Genomic DNA, 20,376 nt, shown 5'->3' on the forward strand with positions numbered 1-20,376 from the left:
TGGAGACTCCTTTCAAATGCTCTCTCAGGGAGGACTGTTTTGTATTAAGACAATGAAATCCAAATTTACTAGTTACTGTATTTGGAGGTTAAGGAGGGAAACAAAAGTTCTCTGATTAATTATTCATCCTAGGCCATTTTATTGCCTCTAAATATTACCTTTCCCTCAATAAGACCAGTACTGCAAGGAAGTGGCTGTGTGGATGCTGATAAGCTAAAAGTGAGGGTTGGCTGGAATTCATGGTTAAGAAATAGGAGTTGTCAAGTTGACTTTCCTGTTGGGAAGCGGATCCAGCCCAGGATCCAAGGATGGGCTAGTGTAGACAGGCCTGACTTCACAGAACAGACATGGGGATTAGAAGGTGCCTGGAGTCTGTGGGTACAGGGATGAGGCCAAACTGCTACCCCTTTAGATCTCCTAGGGAGAGGACATACATGCAGCATATATGCAGGGCAATGGCACACCAGACAGCGTCTGTTCCAGTTGGCCAGGGTTCCATTCTCATTTGTTGGTTGGATGGTCAATGCTGTGAGTACAGCCTCTACTGTAGGGCACCTGCAAATGGGAAGCAGGACTGAATCAGATTCCTTCTATGACAGAATCAGATTCCTTCTACTTGGTTTTAGGACAGCTATCTGCACGTAATGTTCTGTCACTCCCATCTAGCTGGTTTTCTTGAGAGTTTCCTTGGTTTCCTTGGTGGTTAGAGGAATGAGCATTTTGATTGGGAATAAAAATAAAAGGATTTTATTTGGTAGATCTGTGATCTCCAAGTTGAAATAAGGAAACAAACATTTATTGGGAGGCTGTTCTCCCAATACCTAGTTTACCCTTTTCTCTCAGTGAAGAACTTCTAAATTTTATCTTGGCTCATGACTCCTTCAGAGTAAAGACTCTCTGACTGATGAGTGGGGTCAGCCAGTGTGGCAGCAAGAAATATATGACACATTCATATTGGAGAACTTACCAGATTAATAAAGTGACTATTTACTAAGTTGTGTATGAGTTTTGGAAACCCAGGGGAGCATATGCAGAGAACTAATGCCATTCCTAGGTTACCAAACCTGGAGAGAGTCACCATGGAGAGGGATGATTGGCAGGAGCCAAGACCTTTGGGAGAGTCAGTGGCTACCATGGGGGAGGAGTGATGGTGGTCTGTCCTGGCAGGGAGTGTGTGTGTTTTATCATTGGCATTGATTAGAACTGTGCATGACCATAATAAAAAGTTGACCTTTAGTTGGTTTTATTATGGCTTTTATATTCTCTACAGACAATTAGTGTTTGCAGCTCCTACTCATGCATTAGATGGAGGGAGAGGGCCAACCCCTGGCCACTTGGAAGGGAGCAAACTGGGGAAATAGATCTCCCAACCTCATTCTCTTCTACCTACTCATCTCTCATTGGCTACACTCAGCAAAAGCCAGAGAGCAAGGGAGCCCACTGGTGTCATCCATTCAGGTGAACTCCCCAAGGGACAAAATGGAATCGAATAGGACAAAGAGTGGGTGTGATAGAGAAACAAAGAGAAAATATCCAGCACTGAATTAAAGCTTTGACTGGATTTGCAACTCTATGAAGTATCCTTAAAGGAGGGGGTTGTGCCTGCTCTTCTCTCCGTTTTCCTACTGTGAACTCAGAAGTGGTGGCTGGAACTGGAACAGAAGTCTTAGAATGCAAGATAAAAGCGCATGTTGTAGGTAGCAGAACATTCAGACAGAAGGAGCCTAGGAGGGCCTACCAATTATGGAGCCTCCACACACGCCTTTGTTCACATGAAAAGGAGATACACTTCCATTTTGTTTCATCCACTGTTTTTCTAATCTTACCCATTGTGATGTTCCTCCTAGTTATTTAAAAACCACTAAATGTTACATGTGCATAAAATCATATGAAGCCATTGTTGGCCCCTGATTTTGGTGTCTGATGTTAATATTTGCACAACAGAAAGGTTTCATCTGTATTTTCTCGAAAACAAAGGATTTGAAGATATGAACTTTGGATTAGGAAACCAGAGTCTTACCTGTGTGAGACTGTGGGTTCTAGCATCAAGGAGACTCTGCATGGGTCCCCCACTCCTGTTCTTTTTCTTAGGAATTTTAGGACACAGTTGATGTCTTATAGAGCTGCCAGTTGCCTTGACTAGAGGAAAGACGTAAGAGGAATATGCCTGCATAGTGAGAATGCAGCGAGTGTGGTGTAGTATATCATTTAATAGCCTTTTGGCTATAAGTAACAGAATAATCAAATAAAAGTGATTAATGTAGATAGGTTTATTACCTCATGTAATGAGAAATTTGGAAGAGAGGGTTTGAGAGTGGTTGATTGAGAAGCTCAATGATGTCAAGGCTCTGGATCAATTTCTTTCCAATTGTCTTGACTTCCTCTCTCAGTAAAAAGATGGCTGACTAAGCTCCAAATCCCACATCTTCCAATAACAATATCAAAGTCAAGAAGGAAAGAAAAAAGGAAGGAAAAGAACATTTTTTCCCTGTGTTTCTTTCTCTGAAGAAGGAACATCTTTTCTCAAATACTCTTTCCCTTATCCCTCTTCAGATTTCCTCTTAATAGTCTAGATGTTGTCATATGGCCACCACTTTAACAGTGACTGGAAGAGAGGAAAGGGATTACAATGGCTGGACTAGGCCAATCATGATCCATCTATCTGGAACCCTCTTCCCTGAGTATACCAGTGCCTCATACCAGCACCAAACTGGAGTCCTATTAACAGGGGAGAAGAGGAGAATGGCTAGCATAGGCAATCACAGATGGAAGGAAGTAGAAGGACTATTTAGAAAAGAAAGAAAAAGAAGATACAACATATGATCAAACTGCAAAAAGTTAAGTCACATTTTAGGCTGAAGTTAACTGAACAAAAATTTAGAGCCTGGGCTGTGCTTAGGGGACAGAAGAAGGTTGATCTCCATGACTGAAAGGAACTAGTGGATGGCGACTTAGAAAAGAGGGCAATTATGAGTAGAAAAAAGCCGAGGTCAGTAATTGATGCTCTGCATCCATGTCTTGGACCTAGCAAGATGAACTGCTATATTCTGCAAATTAGCCAATTAATGTTTGTATTTGTCAAGGCCCTGGTAGGAAAGTAGGAAAATGATGGCTCATTCCAATTGGACAATTGATCCATGATCCAATTGAGGACCATTTAATACAGAGACTAAACAGTGTAAAGGTGTAAGCAGGGTTTAAGGAAACAGCAAGGCATCCCGTGGGATCTTTGGCTACCAAGGCTATGGAGCTATTATCATCCCCAGGAATGAAGAGGCAAAAGGGGAAATAATGGATACCATAACCTGGAGAGAGAGAGTTGTAAGGGAAGAGCTGCCTGGTAGGAATTATGGCTTTTGGGAGAGGAATATAGCTAACTCATAGCAGCTTGGCAGAGGGGATATCAGGAGGCTAAAGAGTATAAACTTATACTCTTCTGTCTCTGATATGATCCCCTTGACTTTCAACTTTGGTTGAACAAAACTGGAAACTAAGGGCAAGGGAACATATTGATACAGTTAATAGAGGATTTTTTTTTTGGCGGGGGGGCAAAGTAGAAGGGTTGAAAGTGGATCTTGAGCCACAAATGGGAAATGTAGGAGATATTCTAATCATTATAGTAGACAAATCAATTCTGAGTGATACGTCTTTTTTAGTATGTATAATAAAAATAATATGAATAGTAACAGTGGATAGTAATAATAGTATATTTTTTGACTATAGATTTTGCTAGATGAAGCTTGAGGCTTAGAGAGCTTACTCACCCAAGGTAACACATCTTGGGATTCACACACAAGTCCATCTATGAGAGCTTTCTCCAATTCCATCAGAGGCTGGAGGATGACCATAGCAAGGCTTTCCTGGCACAACGAACTGGTATCAGTTGCCTTTAGGTAGTAAGGTTGTAGGAATAACAAGTGATAATGAGGAACTTCTTCCCTGTTGTTAATTCTTTGGGGAATATGCCTAGGACTCTTGAACCTGGGAAGAAGCTCACCTTTCCCTCTGAGTCCTCTTGTGTTCTGACAGCAGGCTTCTATCATTGTGCATCTCTTATTATGAGACTATCCTTTGATTGCTAGTGCCAGTAGCCATTATGGTGACCTCTTCAGAGGAAAGCTTTCATCCTCTAGCAGACTATAGGGACTGATCTGGTTTGCTCTATTATGCTTACCGGTCTCCCCAGCCCCTCAATCTCCTTCCAAATCTGGTAGCCTTATACATTTTCCAGATCAGTGATTTCATGATAGAGGGAGTCACTGGGCTGCTAAGCAGGAAGGAAGCTGGGCTCCAGGACAGGAGATGGTGGCTCATGGTGGTGTCTTAATGAACCTAGAGACCTGTTTATGGTTCTGTCCCTCGCTGCTCCTTACAGAAGAGATGTATTTTTATGTGATGTGCATATTGGTGTTTTGAGAGGACCCCTTAGCTACATCTCAGATCTGGTGCCTGAAATGTTTTGGTTCATGATACATTCCTTTAAAGCAGTTTGATGTATTACAATTATAATACTAGCTACTCTTTTTTTTCTCCACAGGAACTATATTGTATACACCATCTCATATAATATCTACAACAAATGACACTGAAGCTTCTAGAAGTTCAAAGTCACATGGTTGGTAGTTGGTGGAACTGGAGTTTTAAATTGGCTTGATCCAAAATCCAGCTCTCTGCTACATTTTATTCAGTATGGTTTGAAGTAAGACAGGTTTGTAGTAAGATTGCATTTAGTACACAGTTCATACATATACAAGTATATAAGCTGTGGGATCTCCAGAAAATTATCATTTCTAAGCCTCAATTTCTTCATATCAAATGATGGAGCTGGGTCAAAAGGAAACAGTACAGAGCAGATGGGTAGTTAAATGTGATCTTTTTAATAATGTTTCTAAAATCATTCCTGGAATAATTTAAGAGTTCCTTCTTGCTGGATAGAGCCATGATCAGATTCTCTCATGATGGGACAGGTAGAATATTGACATTGGGGAAGAAGTCCTGGGGAAGTAGAAGGAGTGGATTTTGTTAACCACTTGTTAACTGAGTGAACTTGTGCAAGACTCTTAACCACTCTGACACGCTCTGTTTCTTTATCTGCAACATATACACCTATTCTGTTAACCTACACAGTACTATTGAGAGTCCCAATTGATTAAATGATAAAATGCCATGGTTTAAATTATAATATGCTAGATCATGTCATTTGTTAAGTCATCACCATTTTTTTCCCCATGAAGAAACAGAATCTTTACAGGCAGAACTAATTTGTGACCTGGGAAGTGTGTTTCTTTCTTCTTTACCTGGTGGTCACATTCCCATTGGGGTAGTAGAGGTGTTTGACTTTTTTTTTTTTTCCTTTTTTATTTTTTATTTTTTTACAAATAGTTTATTGTCAAATTAGTTTCCACATAACACTCAGTGCTCATCCCCACAAGTGTCCTCCTCCATGCCCATCCCTCCTCCCCCCCACATCTATCAGTCCTCAGTTTTTGTCAGCATTCAAGAGTCTCTCATGGTTTGCCTCCCTCCCTTTCCCCCACCATTTCCGCCCTTCTTCTCCCCCTTGTTCCTCCGTCAAGTTCCTCCTAATCCTCCTATACGTGCAAACATATGATATTTGTCCTTCTCTGCCTGACTTATTTCGCTCAGCATAACACCCTCAAGGTCCATCCATGTTGCTACACATGGCCAGATTTCATTGTTTCTCATTGCCATGTAGTATTCCATGGTATAGATAAACCACATCTTCTTGATCCATTCATCTGTTGATGGACACTTAGGCTCNGTAGAGTATCATGTGTTTGACTTTGATATATTACTATTTGACCACTTTATTTGCCTTTTAAAAATTTTAAGATCAGATACAGTGAAGAGATAGCTATCATAGAGCATTTAAATGATAATATAGTTTATAAAAATAATTTTTACAAAGTCATATGGAACATAAGCCAATTAAAAGTTTTGATAAATACATGGTGAATTGCTTTAATCTGTTACATATGTCACATAGAGGCAAGTATATCTGTAATACACTGATTCAGTTCTTCCCTGAGCTTGGATGCCAGCATGGTGATTTTCTCCTTTCCAATATAACTGTTTCTGGCTCACTACTGTGGTTGATAGGGAACAGGTGGTAGAGGAGTGGGGAACCAGAGGGAAGATGATACAGGGCTCATGGTTCCCTCTACAATACAACCTAGGGAAACCCACAGTGAAGAAGAGTCTTATGGTAGTCATCTTTATCCCAATCTGAGCGTCCCTAAAGCTCCATTTCATTGATAAGAAAAATGAGACAAACACATTATCTGATCTGTATTATGCTGCCTAGAACCAGAAGCACCAAGAGCCCATCTGTGTATTTTTCACTAGACAATGAGACTCCTGGACATTCTAGAGAAACTTAGATGTGTATGTGCCATATAAGTAGAGCCAAACAAACAAACCAATGATAAATTTTTAAGAGAGAAATTATAGGTCTTTGAGGTGAATTTCCAAACCACAACTTTCATTGCTTGCCCCAATGTATCTTTTGGTGTGTCCATGAGAATGAACACAGGCCAGGGATTAGTAAATCATTTATTCTTTTTCTATATTTCAGGAATACAAGAAATAAACAGCCACTATTGGAAACTGAAAAGCCACTTCTCAAGGTAGGATCTGTGCAATATTAAAATTATATTATATTTTTGTGGTTAGAATCATTGTGCTTGGTTTTAAGGATGGGACAAACCAGAATAAAGATCATGAGGCCATCCTAGTAGATTTGGGAAGTATTTGCAAAATGTCCTTGAAGATATGTTGTGTCTATAATAGATTTACATCTTGAAGGAGGAGTAGGCAATTTAGCTGATTTGTTTTATTCTCATCCATGGTTTTGATGATCAGATTAAGAAGAAACAGAGGGAAAACCTAATTAGAGGCCTTTGGGGTTTGCTAATTCAGGCTGGAAAGTACCCAAACCTCCCCCAATTCTTTAATTTAAATTGCATGTTCTCCTTTTGTTACAAAATTTGATGTAAAGCTTTCCAAAATAAGGGAGGAGCCCAAATGAAGTTTAAATGAAGTTAATGCAAGTTTTAACACTCCACTGCTCTACCTGTCAGAACCCCACTGATGAGACTTTGAGGTTTTTTCCAAATTCAAAGTGGTGGGCTAGAGATAAATCCTGTCTACTTTAATACCTCCTATACAAATAGAGAGTAGTGGCTGGGTGATGATGCCTTTTACTTTAACATTTTTTTGGGAACTGATTGAATGTAAGTGTTCTTAGCCCAATCAAAGCTGTGCTTCCTTTTGAAAGCTGTAACAGAACTCCAAAGCACATGGAGAACTTTTGAAACAGTGGGATTCTATAAGAAAGTGGGAGATTGGTTCACTCAATCATTCATTCATTCATTCATGACACTGTGATGCAGTAGTTCAAAGTATAAACTTTGTAATCATCTATCCAAATTTCAGATTCCACTTTGCTAAATATGGGGCCTTATTTACATAGAAGAAAACTCTTTGAGCCTTTGTTTACTGAGTGGAAAAATGGAGATAATTATGGTAATACCTACTTCATAGTTTGTTTAGCAGATGGAGTGAGTTCCAAGCATAAAATTAGTCCTCAGTAAACAATAACTTAAAAAGCCCATTGATCTACCCACCCATCTACACATTCATCCATCCACCTGTCTGTCCATCCACCCATCTGTCCATCCATCCACCCATCAATCCATCCATTCATTCATCCACCCATCCTCATATCTGTCAGCTATTTCCTGAAAACCTCCCATGAGCCTGACCCTGATGTAGGTACTAGGAATATGGTGTTTGATGTTCAGTTCTTTCAGTCTCTTTGTGTATGGACAATTATAATACAGCATGCTTAGTGGTGTGACAAACATTAAGTATAGAGAAAGCTCTTCTAATTCACCTGGTGAAGATAGTGGTGACCTCCTCACTCTTCCTTGGGGAAGAGAGACCTATTAACTATGTTCAGAGGAGTACATAGAATTAGAGATGGAGACTTAGAGTAGTACAAGGGAGGTCTTTCTGGAAGAGATCCTAGAAGACAGAATAGGAGGCCATGGGAAGCAATGGTTCTTGTCACTAGAAGAATCTAGTAAATGCTGGGAGACCAGAGATGTTTATGAGGGGCCTCGAGCACTTGAATAAGAGATTGAGTAGATGACTTTTCAAATACATTAGAATTCTGAGAATCTATGATTCTTAAGGGATATGGAAGTGCTTACATGAGCTTCTCTGGGGTGGCTAAATCAGAATGAGGCCTGGCCAGGCTGGGCAATGTAGTTGCCTTGGTAAGCAAGAATGACCATGATGATGCCATGTTCATGCTGTAATATAATTACTTTTAATTTATTTTTATTTTGAAAAACAGGATCCATGGATGCATTTCAATTATAGAAAAATGAAGATACTTTCAAAGCATAGAGAGTAAAGGAAACTCTTTTTTCTTCTCTCTTTGCTCCTCTTTCTGCCTTACCCTCCATTTCACAGGGCTCCCCATCCTAATTCCTGCCTCAGAGGTGGGGACTTCACCTTTCATTACCTACCCTTCCACACTTCTTTTTATTAATTTTTGTGCCTACATGTGTAAATATACACACATTCAGGTTTTCAAAAACCATGAGTATATTCATGCCATAAATACTATTCATTTGTGTTTTTCATTCAGCACTAATTGTGCAGATACATATAAATGTACATAGGATGATACATATAAATGCTCCTCATTTATTTTTTGAAGTGCATTCATTTATTTTGAGAGAGACAGAGACAGTGTGAGTAGGGGAGGGGCAGAGAGAGAGGGAGACAGAAAATCCCAAGCAGGCCCTGCACTGTCTCAGCATGGAGCCTGATGTGGGGCTCGAACTCAAGAGACTGTGAGATCATGACCTGAGCCAAAACCAAGGGTCGGATGCTTAACCGACTTGAGCCACCCAGGTGCCCCTAAATTTTCTTCATTTTATTTCTTCATTTTAAAAGCCAGTTTCTTTTCAAGGCTGTACTGCATTCCATAGTGTAGCCATAACATGACTGTGACATGACTTATAAGCATTTCCATTGTTTTTATCTTACTGCTATTATAAAGGATGCTGCAGCAAATATCCTTATGTATACATTTACGTGCCCAAGTGCAAGTATCTCAGTAGGGTAGATTTTACAGATTCGCTGAGGTTGAATTACTCATCTAACAGGGTGGACCTTGTAAATTATGATGAATAATGTCAAGCACAATTCCAGAATATTGAAGTAGTTTATTTTCACCAACAGTGAAAGAAAGTGACCTTTTCTTTACAATATTTGTGAAAATAATATTGAAGAAAACCAGAGTAGGTCACATCAAAATATACCTCTTGGACATAAAAATTTGTTCGAACTGAAGGCAATAAAAAGGAGCAAAGCTCCCCTTTGTCTGTGTAGAGGCAAGATATAAACTCTCCTTTTACTGGAGACAGATTCTTATCAGTCCAGAGAGGGCACCAGAGGAATTTGCAATCTTTACTCTGTTAGTTTCCTCCCACATATTCACCTTCTCACAGTTTGCCATCAGGGGCGGCCTAAAACTTGGACCTATCATTTCCTTACAGATTATTGTTTTTAGTTGAATACCCTGTATAAGCTGGAATCCTGAGCTGCCTCTTTGAGTTCCTCTAAGTTCTTCCCAGGCGACGTTCACTGTGTTAATAAATGTTTTTTCTCTTATTAATTTGTCACTTTGTTAAAGAGCCCCAGCTTGAAAACTTATGATGGGCGGAGCTAAAGTTTTGCCTCCCCTACAGTATATGAACAATCTTTTAGTTTTTTGGTCCATCTATTAGATAAAAAGAGTTTCTAATTGTTTTAATTTAAATTTGTATGATTACCAGTAAGGCTGATTATCTTTTAGTATATTAGCAGGCAGCTGGTATATCTGCGAATTACCTCTTTATATAGTTTGTCTATAAGTACACATGAGAAACACTTCATTATGGATATTAATTTCTTTAGTGTGTATACATATATGGCAAATATTTTAGTACAATGAATTATTTTATGAGTATATTTTAGTCTTTTTCTGTGGCTTCTGGACTTCAAATGTTGATTTTTGACATGTGCAATAACCATAGTGTCATTGTTGAACTATGAAGTCAATACATGCACAAGGAAATAGAACACATCACGATTTTCTTTGTTTCTAATCTCCCTTTTTACCACTTTCCTTTCCATACACTTTACTTTTAAGTTGCAGGGTACTACATCCCTCCCACAAATGCTATGGTTTATGAACTTCAGTGTCTGAAAATAGCACAGGCGATTTTCCCCTCAGGAATATCTTTTTCCTACCCCACCCGGAGCAATTCTATTTATCCCTTCGGACCCCAGTCCCAGGGCACTTTTGGTGAAAACTACAGTAGCTACTTTGGAAAAAGGAAGAGAAATAATCCCCTCATTTGGTTGCTAGGGTTACATGACACAAAACAGGTAGAGTAGGAGACTGGGGTCATGGAAGTTTCTCAGTAATTGTGTGATGCCTCTCAGCAGTAGTACCTACTGCCCTGAAAATTGTATCATTGCTTATGTAAGTCACTAAATTTTCTGCTTCATTGTGAATTCCTGGTGTAGTGAACTGTATTTTTCTTCTTCAGCCTGTCATGGGTACTCAGTATGTGCTCGAAGATTTCTCATTGAGATCTCTATGGGGTGGGCACATTGGTATATATTTGTCAGGCAATGAAAAATAATGTGTTTCCCCTCCTTTTTTCTCTTTTCTCAAATATGAGCTGCTATCAAATTTAGAGAAAACTAAAACATTATAGGATTTTCTTATCCTCAAGCATTGAGAAATCTCTGTTACCATTGCTTCCTTTACTTAATTCCTGTTCTGTGTTTTTGCTTAAGTGTCAGATTTTGGAGTGTGTGCCCTTTTATAAGTTGCTTCAAACATTTATAAGTATAGTATGCCCTTTAAGTATATAAATTGAAAGATGAGTATTCACTGATGGTTTCTGTCTATATTATTATTTCTTTACATCTCAGATAATTTCATTTAGGGTGTCAGTTACTTGGAGAACAAATAATAGCAAAAATATAAAATGGAAATTGAAAATTAACCCCCACAGTTTTACTGATCCTGTCTTTAAATGCCTATTCCTTCTGGCAAATCCACGCTGCCTATAAACGTTTAATCTCAGCTCGTTTGCTGTGTTGGCTACATACCCTCAACCAGACTGAAAGCTTCTCAAGGGTAAGGACCTGCCTTCCCTTTTTTTGGAATCGCCCAGGGTAAGTGATTGGCAATCTGATGTTGAAGGATTAGTGCTAAAATGGCAAAATGCGGCAATGTCCCAGAAGTACATAGTTTCAGAAGATGGGGGTCAGGGAGGAGCAGCATGCTACATCTCAGACTCAGGTCTGTGTGACCCCACAGCATGTATTTTTAACCACTTCTTGAGCTAGCTCTGTGGTGTCCTCATAGCTTGAGTCATGTCAGTCAGTCAGAATGGAGAAGGTTCCACAGCTTGGTTTTAGACCATCTTGTTGTTGTTTTTTTTTTTTAATGGCAGCACTGGTCTTTTTGCTTTAGGTTTTAGTGCCATAAGAGTAGGTCAACCCACCCACGGTTGCTGTCTGTGAGGTTTACCTGACAACCTGAGTTGCACAGTTGCAGCCATTGGATAAGGCAGAGGCTTTTCCTTCATGCTGCCTTTCTTTTCTCTGAGATTTATTCTATGAAAATGCCATGTGGTCTCAATCAACTTTTCTCCTTTGCACCTTTGGCTTAATAGGCTTCTGGCATTTGGGTGTGCCTGAAACACTGGCTTTTTTTCAACACTAAAAAAATGTATATAAAATATAAAAAGAAATAAAGACAGAATTAATATCCTGTTTTTTAGGAGACACAGTGACTAATTAGAATGACACAGGCCTGTGGAGGGCTTACTGTAGCTAATCTTTAGCACGTGTATTTGCTGCCGGCCGACAACATCTTTCTCAGAAGGAAGGTAGAATCAAAAAAGTGCTGGAATCTCAGCAAAATAGACCTAAGTGATGCAAGCCATCACACAACGGAGACATCCTAGAGCTTCGCGGTCCAGGATAGAAAATATTAGGCACTTATGGTTATTTACATTTAAATGATTAAAATTAAATAGAATAAGAAATCCAGTTTCTCAACAAAGCCACATTTCAGGCACTTAGTTATACACAAGCTATCAGGCAGCACAGATATAGACCGTTTCTGTCCCTGTAGACTGTTCTGTTGGGCAGCAAGAACCAGATTGGAATAGGTAATGAATGTGGGGGTGGTGAGACAGAATGAGGTAAGAATTCTAGGTCTGCCACTTTTGAGTTGGGTGGCCATAGTACATGATTTGATCTCACTCTGCTCCAGTATCTCCTTTTATAAAATGAAGAAAATACTGCTTAACGCATCAGGTTTCAGTGATAGCCATACACTTGCTGCATTTATCAGTGTTTCCTCTTCTGAGAGACCTCTCCCAACTACCCTATCAAGTGTGGCTGCCACCTGTTATTCTTCATACCACAGAATGACAGCAGAACATGCTACCTCAAAACGTGCCACTCTGGTATGTCAATTATGTTGAGTTGTAGGCACTTGGTAAACAGCCAGTGTAGGCACAGGTCTTCTTTGAATTCCCCTCACCTACCTACAAACAGATCCTCCAAAGGACCTTGATTATTACAAATCCCCTCTCTAGGAGTTTCATCAACCAGGGAAGGTTGACTTACCATAGGAGAGGAGATTAGAAGTCAACACCATACCCAGACTTTGACAGAAACTATCATAGCTCTCATCTATTCTAAAGTCCCATTCATCTTTCCTAAAGATTGTTTCTTCTCCTCTAAAAAGGTTTACATTCCTCTCTCCTTTCCCAGTGAAGATGGAATTTAAGTCCAAAGTCTAAGCCACCTCAAGGAGTTATATACCCTGGGTACTTCTTACATATACTTTGTTTTGCTTTTGTAAATCTGTCTTTTATTGCAGGGGTATCAAATAAGAACTGACAAGGGTAGAGGGAAAATTCTTTTCCTCCCCTACACTACCCTATCATTTTCTTCATCTGAAATGAGTGAGTCCTGTCTCTCTCATCTGTCCATCCCATTGCTTATTATATTTTGTCACCATCCCCCGTAATGTGGTAGAGCCCCTCTCTAAGGAATGTGGTGGAGGCCTACTCAGAACAAAGGAAAAAATATGGCCCAATCAACTCCTATACATGCATGCGTAGCTCTGACATGACTCGGTAACTTGGACTGTGTCCAGTCAGACTGTATGTCACCATATAGGAGAGACAAAAAAGTAGAAATTGCATAAAAGGCTGCACCCCCCTGTGTTCAGGGCTCAGTTTTTAGAGTAACCCACTGAGCCCATGCCAGCACGATGAATGAAGTTGTTTCCTGGATAGAAAGGCCTCAGTGTCCTGTCTCTCTGTGCAAGAATCCTGCTATGATTACACATACACACTGTGGTTTTATGAAACACCAACTAATTCTCCAATTCTTTGACACCAACTGATATCTAATAGTTTAATTCATTTCTGACACTAACTACCTGGAGTAAATGCAGACCCCACACGTTAAGGGCTCAGTCCTATGACACTGCTCCTATTTCAGATGAAAGCCAAAAATTGGGTTCCCAGGCTATGCACACTTCTGCCTGGCCATCTGCAAATTCAGGAGTTGCTATGAGCTTCCCCTCAAGTTCAATAATTCACTTCGAGTGACTCACAGAACTCAGGAAAGTGCTTTAGTTAATAACTACTGGCTTATTATAAAGGATATGACTTAGAAATACCCAAGATGCATAGGATGTGCCAGCATCTTGACACGTTTGCCATCCCAGAAACTCCCTTAGCTGCATCATTTCAGAATTTTTATTGAAACTTAATTATGTAGGCACCATTGGTTAAGTCGTTGGCCATTGGTGATTGAACTTGATCTTCAGCACCCCACCCCCACCCCCACCCCTCAGGTGTGGGCTGAAATTTAACCTTCTAATCCTGTGGTTGGTTTTTCTGATGACCAGCCCTAATCCTGAGTCACCTCCTTAGCATAAACTCAGTTTTGATTAGAAGGGGATCAGGGATCATTATGAATAACAAAACACAATCCTACCACTGAGGAAATCCAAGGGTTTTGGGAATTACATGCCAGGGACCAGGGGCAAAGACCAAATATTATTTTTAATTATAATACATACAACATGGCAGGATATGAACTTCATTAGGGAAGAAACTTTCTCTGCCTTATGTACAGTCCCTAGGATAATATCTAGCACATAGTAGGTGATCAATAAATATTTGCCAATCTAACTAATAGCAAGCTCCTAATTATTTTGGTGAGGTTTTGGAGTGGTGGGGTTTTGGAGCTGATGGCCAAGAAAGAATTCTTGAGATGTCTTTGGTGCTAAAACATGATTTTATTAAAGCACGTAGGACAGGACCCATGGGCCAGCAGAGCTGCACTGGACTTGCGAAGAGTGACTGGTTATATACTGTGGAATTGGGGGAGCTAAAGGCAGAGGGAGGCCTCTAGAAGGAGTCTGCTATGCTAAACAGGACTCCTAAGATACCTGAGGCCTTGCTAGTGTCAAGCTAAGGTTGGTTTTTCTGTAGTAAGGCATTAACATTAGGACAGTAGGGGGTTCCTGGAGACATGTTATCCTCTGTATTTACCTCTAGTGTTTGTAAACGGGCTGCAGGTTATAAGGAAATTTAGTTTTAACTGCCATTTCTTCTTGCCTTTGTTCCCCACATCACTATGCAGGGTGACCTTGGGGCTCCAGGAAAGTGAGTCTATAGGTTTCTGGAGATTAGGCTATTGATAAGATTGTCTTTTTCTTATAATTTACTGAGATATTTGTAAACTGATGGAGACTCATGTCCTACATGACTGTGATCTCTATCAGTTAACCATTTGTTTTCTTTCCTTTGCTATGTTCTTGGGCAGCCAGGAGTGGAATGTCATACATGTCCCGCCTGGAGGGGAAGTGTTAGCTCCTGCTTTGCTCTCAGCTTGCCTTATGCTCCTTCATCAATTTGGCTGAGGAGCAGTGTAATACAATAACTAATGGTCATGATGCTAATGAAAGTAATAATTAGAGTAATAGTAGCCACCATTTATTGAAAATTTTTTAGGTACCAAAACTTACTAAGTGCTTTAAATACATTGTAACATTTAATCCTCATGGGAAACCTATGAAATAGGTAATACTGATGTGGAAAACAAAGGCAGAAGGAAAGGACACATAAAATTAAATTTCCTTCTAGCCAGCAGCCCATTGACAAATATTTGAGGCAGGCAGAGTAAAACTTTTCTCCAGGAGCTCCCAACTGTTTTAATGTTAATGCTTTGCTAGAGGGAAAAACAATCTTCCCTTGACACTAGCTCAGCCTCCAGGATCCTGTGAGTCTTCTTTAGCATATGAAAATCCCTTTGGAAACTTCCTGTCTTTACTTCCCCCAACTCCATAGCATATAACCAGTCACTCCTCAAGGTCCCTCAGCAGTTCTTCCTGCCCACCGGTCTTGTCCCCTGGGCTTTAATGAAATCACCTTTTTGCACTGAAGACATCTCAAGACTTCTTGGCTGTCCGTTCCAAATCCCTGTTACTCTGAAACCCATCAATACTATTATCACTAACAATGAGGACATTGAGCCTCAGAGACATTGAAAAACTTGCAAAAAGGCTCCATAAGTAGTAGAGTCAAGATTCAAACCCTTATCTAGGCATTTAATTACTTTATCTTCGTAATACATATTATTAGAAGAATATATTTATGCTATGGGGTCAGGGATTTTTTTTCCCCCTTAGATTGAGGTAGAACCTATAAGAGAGTTCAGAAAATATTCTCCACCTTGGATTCAGTTGCCTTTAAACTCCTGATTGTTAGGACTGCTGTTTTGGCTTGCAGTTAGGCGCCTGGGGTTATAAACTAGTCTTCTCTTTATACGTCATGCTTTTGCCTATCAGGGTCCATGGACAAGACATAATCAGCATATAAATTATTTGACTTCCCAAACTGTCTTTAGACTTTCAGTCTTCCAAAGCATTTCATTTTGTGGTAAAACGAAGCTTAAGAGTCATGTAATATGCAAATGACTTCATCTCTGTGAGAAAGGGCGGTGGGCACCTCCAACATCTGGTGGTGTGGGCAGTGTCCTAGTGATGAGGGAGCGTGGGGCAAGCTGAGGGCAGAATACAGGCTACCCCCCGCCTCTCCCGGGTGGAACACGTGTGATATTCCTCAGACACTCCTGGTCACCCAAGAATAAAGGAAAGGGGTTTATGTGCTTGCCATGGTAATATGGGAAACTAAGGCAAATGAAAAATTAAATTCCCTTACTCCTATAGCCCGTTGACAAGTACTTGAGACTGGCAGAGTGACCTCTCTCTCAGAGCTCAGCTGCTGCAAGGATGACACTTTGCTGGGGGCAAAAGAGAAACTTAGCTTAACATTATCCCAACCTCGAGGATCCTGTGTCAACTTCCTTTATCTCAACGGCCTCATGACATATGCTGGCAATCAGACTCCAAGCTTATGACCCCCTGATATGTATGAGGGGTTGCATGACTGAGGTTTTATTAAACAGTAATAAATGGCATTTCCCTAGCAACAGCTAGCCCCTCACAGTCCTGGAAACTTTGTTTCCAAGATACCTTAGAGACTTTATCCCTGACCCCTTTCCAGCCTCAGGGCATATAATGAGTTACGTGCAGGATCCCAGTGCAGCTCTTTCTGCCCATGGGTCCTTCCCATGCTTTAATAAAATCAGTTTTTTTTGTACCAAAGATGTCTTCAAGAATTCTTTCTTGGCCTTTGGCTCTGGACCACCCCACCATCACCCCAAAACTTCATCACTAAGAAATGTTCAAGGATGAGAACAGAGTGTGGGAAACACCCAGGCCATTGTGGTGCTGGTAGGTGGGGCTGAGCCCCTTTAAACCCTTCCTTTGAGTGCCCCCCACCAACCCAACAAAGAACCTTCCACTAGATTAAAGACTATACCTCATGCCATCAGAGTTGACTCACAAGGCTCTTCGAGGAGCACAGAATGAGGAATGGGATTTATAACTACTGGACTGGAAAAGACTGCTGCTAATTACCTGTTAGTTGTGACCTTGGAGTATAGCTGGGGCCAGAGCTGGTCTCATGATTTCTGGGAACTAGGTTTTGGCAGAGACAGCTTGTTCTTTCTGAATCTCCATGGGCTATGCAGTCTCTGCTTGGAGAAGCATTGGGATTTGGTCAAAAGGACTTTTGCTGTATATTTCCTTGGATGGGTAGGTTTAGGGAGCTAGAGAGGAGAAAAGCATTTATTTTGATGGGGAAAGCCTTTCATTATGGAGTCAAGGCTATTCAAACAAATTGTTTTAATGGAAATTTTTATGGTTTAATTTTTTTCTTAGAAATAATATAATAAGGGGTGCCTGGGTGGCTTAGTTGGTTAAGCGTCCGACTTTCGCTTAGGTCATGATCTCGCGGTTCGTGGGTTCGAGCCCCGCGTCGGGCTCTGTGCTGACTGCCACCTCAGAGCCTGGAGCCTGTTTCAGAGTCTGTGACTCCCTCTTTCTCTGACCCTCCCCTACTCACGCTGTCTCTCTCTCTCTCCTAGAAATAAATAAAACATTAAAAAAAAAGAAATAATATAATAAAAAGAATGTATTGTTTAGCAATTGCTGTGTGCCATGTACTATTCAAAATGATTTAAATATATTAACTCATTTAAATCTTAACAGCCTTATTAGGTAGTTGGTATTATTCCTATTTCACAGATAAGGGAACAGGCACAGAGAGGTTAAGTAACAATTTATGTTAATTTTTTAAAAAGTTTTATTTATCCTGAGAGAGTGCATGCGCATTAGTAGGGGAGGAGGAGACAGGGAGAGAGAGAATCCTGAGCAGGCTTCATGATGACAGCGCAGAGTCCAGTGTGAGGCCCCAACCCACAAACCTCGAGATCATGACCTGAGCCAAAGCCAAGAGTTGGACACTCTGCCGACTGAACTACTCAGGTGCCCCAGAAGAAAGGCTTCCCTGATCAGGAATTATTTTAATTTTAATGATTAGCCACCTTTCAACATAACATTTACATTTCCTAATTTGTTCCTAAGTCACCAAGGCAGATAATAGTCTCTCTTGTTCTTCCTCTCTTTATTATGCCTCGAGTCCCAAATCAGTCCTATTGATTCTTCACAGAGATGATATTGGCATTTTGGGAAGGGACTACTTTTCATTTCATGGGATCATTTTGAGCTAAGGGCTACTGAGAACCAGAAGATGCAGGAAAACTCTTTATTTCCCCTAACTGCCTAAAATGGAGTATAAGTTTCCCCTCTTTTAAAGGAAATGTACATTCATAAAAGGACTTTCCATTTGTAAAATTGTCTCTATTTTTGGAAGAGATCAGCTCCCTGGAGGCAACTCTTATCACCTGGGAGACTCACCTGCATAGCAAGACAGTCCTTATTTACCACATATTTCCTCCCTTTAACTTCCCATGACTTGCCTCCCACTCCCAGAAGCCCCAAACCCCCTTTCCTTTGCTTAGCCTTAGATGGTAAAAAGCCTTCTTGAGCCACATCTTTCTTTGTGAACTCCTGTGTGTACTGTTAAAAAATGAAATATAAAAATTTAAAGATCTTATTGGCTTTATTTAATGATTCATGAGTCGGGCAGCATCACATTTAGCAAATAGAATGAAGCTTCAAGAGTTGTACAGAATCGAAGACATATGGGCAGGAGGAGGCAGCAAAGTGCTGATTGCTTCAGGTGAGGTCACCTTTCTTTGGGGGATTACCTCATAGTGCTGACCAGGTAATTCCACAAGGACTGGTTAAGATTACATTCCTGGAAGAGGTTGAAATTGCAATTAGGTTAGGTATTGAGTCTTGGTTTATTGAAATGGGGTTAACACAAGTGACTCCATTTTGGATATGTTGTTTTCTTTTTTTTAAAACAGTATGTACATATTTAAAACTTTTTTTCTTGTTAATTTGTCTTTTTTCAGTTCAATTCATGGACCCCTGCATTGAACCTAAGAGGGTAGTAGGAAAATCATATTTCCTCTCCTACCTCACCTGCTGTAGGACATTTATAGTCCATGGCAACACCATCTGCATGCCAAGAGTACATTTTTCTGGTTTTTAATGACAACCTGCCCCCTTTCTACCTATCCAAACCCCTCCCAGTGGGGTAATTTTACCACTTGTTGACACAATGAGGAATTCTCTATGCATTTACTTTCTAGACATGTTCTTTAGTTGTTTTTAAACATTTCAAATAGTTAGCAACAGGATAAGAATTGTTACAGCTCTCTTTTTTGGCAGGTATAGGTAATAGTCATCATTGTGTCTTATCTGAAAATTTGTTTTTTCTTGAATTTAGTTTCTGGAGTCTATTGTCAGCCTTAGCTTCAAGGATTGGACTCCAGGAAAAAACTGAAAAAGTGATTACAACTAGGGCCAATTTACTGCTCTTGCTATTTATACTTAGAAATACTAAATCCCTTCCTTTTTTCCAAATTTTTGCTTTACCCAACCTCAACTTCCATATCTTGTCTTTTATAGAAGATTCATTCTTACTGATCATATTTAATGATTGAATTTTGATGACTATGTTTGATTTCTGGCTTAGCTCACTTCTCTGTTCTTGAAGCCACCATGTCATTTCCTTCTAAGACCCTGATTCTGTAACCCTGTCCCGACTTTGGCCTTTGAATTGGGGTCTTCTATCTTTGGACTATAGACCCCCAAAGGAATCCCCTGGATGCTCCAAGCCTTCATCTAAATAGAGCCAGTATAGACTCAATGTTGCTTTTAGATGTGGCCTAATGAATTGCCTTTGTTAAAGAAGAGAGAGCTTAGTGGCTCATATCAGCATCCCACTAGGCATTTTTTTATGTTGATAGAATTTACTTCCTAACCAGAGTGCAGTGCAGTAATTCCTCATTTCTTTTTATAGTTTAAATTGCAGAGGTGAAGGAACAATCCCATTGGGAAATTATCAGCTGTCCCATGTTTTCTCCATGTAAACCGTGCATTTCCTTATTTTGAATTTTCTTCTCTTAACTTCTAGGTGTGGTTTTCTTAGAATCATAGAATGCCGGGGTTCAAGCAGCTCAGCAGTCACCTAATTCAATACCCCTTCAGCTGGTGAATCCTAGCATTTCCATTTGATTCTTATTTTATATTACATCTCTGCTGAAATTCCCCTTATATTCATGCATGTGCTTTAACTTTTCCACTATGTTCTTCAACATATTAGTGTAGTTATTTTAAAGTTTGGGCCTGATAGTTCCAACATCTGAGTCATCTGAGTCTGATTCTGTTGATTGCTTTATCTCTTGACAGTGAAGTTTTTGTTTGTT

This window comes from Crocuta crocuta, unplaced genomic scaffold, assembly GCF_008692635.1.
Source record: "Crocuta crocuta isolate KB4526 unplaced genomic scaffold, BGI_CrCroc_1.0 scaffold260, whole genome shotgun sequence".
Taxonomy (NCBI): domain Eukaryota; kingdom Metazoa; phylum Chordata; class Mammalia; order Carnivora; family Hyaenidae; genus Crocuta; species Crocuta crocuta.